The 1585-nt window shown below is 47.9% G+C and overlaps 1 protein-coding gene across 5 annotated transcripts in view; it reads left to right on the plus strand.

Moving 5' to 3' along the window:
- The window catches only part of LRRC31 (leucine rich repeat containing 31), a 72059-nt gene that overhangs the window by 46121 nt on the left and 24353 nt on the right, over positions 1-1585 (plus strand). Inside the window, exon 1 of one of the 5 annotated variants that reach the window (XM_006150260.3) lies at positions 890-1181. The exons of the other annotated variants lie outside the window; for them this stretch is intronic. The gene's annotated coding sequence lies outside the window, so the exon portion shown is untranslated. Of the gene's footprint in view, positions 1-889; positions 1182-1585 lie in introns of those variants that run through there. 5 annotated transcript variants of the gene reach the window in all.

Consider the following 1585-nt stretch of genomic DNA (forward strand, 5'->3'; position numbering starts at 1 on the left):
TTTCTTTTTTTTGGAGAGGTTTTTGCTATAGGGCGCGTGCGCTCGCCAGACAGTCAGAGAGAGACAGAGAGATAGAAAGTGAGAAATCACCCCCCAGGGGGGATGGTCACGCCGCAATCCCTTCTCCATTCTCCTCTCGGGATCTTGGGCATGCACGCACATGCACCTGGCGTGAGTTTTAAGCCACCAGGTCCGAGACGCGAACCGCGGTCGACTACGTGGGAGTCCAGCGACATAGCCATTACGCTAACTGCTGGTCCCCAGAGCTTATTTTTTAAAGAGAATTATTCTATTGAACTTTATTTATTATTATTTTCCAGTTTGATCAAGGAGAGAAGGAAAGTGAGAAAGCAAGCCACCAGGTCTGGGACTTGAACCATGGCTGGCCATGTGGGAGTCCAGTGCCTTTAACCACCATGCCACCTGCTGGCCCTGCCTGAGAGCTTATTAACGTTTTTGTATAGAGAGGAATTTCTGAAGCACAGTTTGAAGGTTTTTTTTTCTTTTTACAAATGGGCATGGTAACCTACTGCTTACACTACCACATATTAAGACATTCACAGAAACTTCCCCCTTTAACTCACATGTCTTCCTCCCCATCAGCGCTACTTTTTTTATTCCTTGGCAGCTCCCAGTCGCTTTCTACTCTTGGGTGTCTCTCCTTTCTTCAGTTTCCTCTGCTATCCTCTTGATTCCCGTGTCCTTTCCTGCCTGCCCTGCTTATTATTGATCTACTAATCTGCACAGGGCTCCCAGCAGGGCCTCCGAAGCTGGGTGGGGTTCCCTTGGTAAACGACTACATCCTGGAACACCGTCCAGCAGTGTTTTCTTAAGACTAGGAGAGTTGGAGTCAGTACATTGCCAGGAAAAAGTGAAACCATCTACTGAGCTAGCTTCTCAGAGAACGGCCCTGCGTAAGTCTCCGAAAGGTAAAACTGGGTGAAAACACTCTTGGAGATAAACCTTGGGTGGGACGCGGCTGGAAGACCAGCCAGAGGAGCAGGGCTGGTGGGGTGATGGTGGACTCAGGAAGGGCAGTCAGGGCTGCAGCTTGTGGCTGGATTAAGGAGATAATCCCACTAATTGTCTTTTCTTCTTTCCCTCCTAATTCCCTGAGGCTCTGGTCAGTAGTGGGGCTGCACCCTGGGGCAGCTGTCTGGTTCCAGTGCTGTCTGTCCTGGGTAAGCCAGGGGTAGGTCCTGCTCCAATATACAAAGAACATGAAAAGAAAGTGGGGGCTCAGTCCTGACTTTGAAATCAGCTCTCTAGGCATGTGGCACATCCACCCCCAGGCTTGGAGGTGGGCTCTGTAAGGCCATTTTATAAGCCTTTGTGCAAAACGTTTCTTGAACTATTCAGAAACATAGTATTATAGAAACTGCTCTCTTACAAGGCAGAAGCCATAAACATCGTAATTTCAAGACAACCTAAATTCCATTTACGGTTTTATCCATTCTGTTTAAGTATTTAACCCTCCTGTAAAATGTAAGCAAATCTTAGGAGAGATAATAGATTGACCCTAAGGATCCCTCAGTAGCTCAAATCACACCAGGCCCTATCCCTAATCCATACCCCCTTCCCTCTT

Source organism: Tupaia chinensis, unplaced genomic scaffold, assembly GCF_000334495.1.
Source record: "Tupaia chinensis unplaced genomic scaffold, TupChi_1.0 Scaffold000281_1, whole genome shotgun sequence".
Taxonomy (NCBI): domain Eukaryota; kingdom Metazoa; phylum Chordata; class Mammalia; order Scandentia; family Tupaiidae; genus Tupaia; species Tupaia belangeri.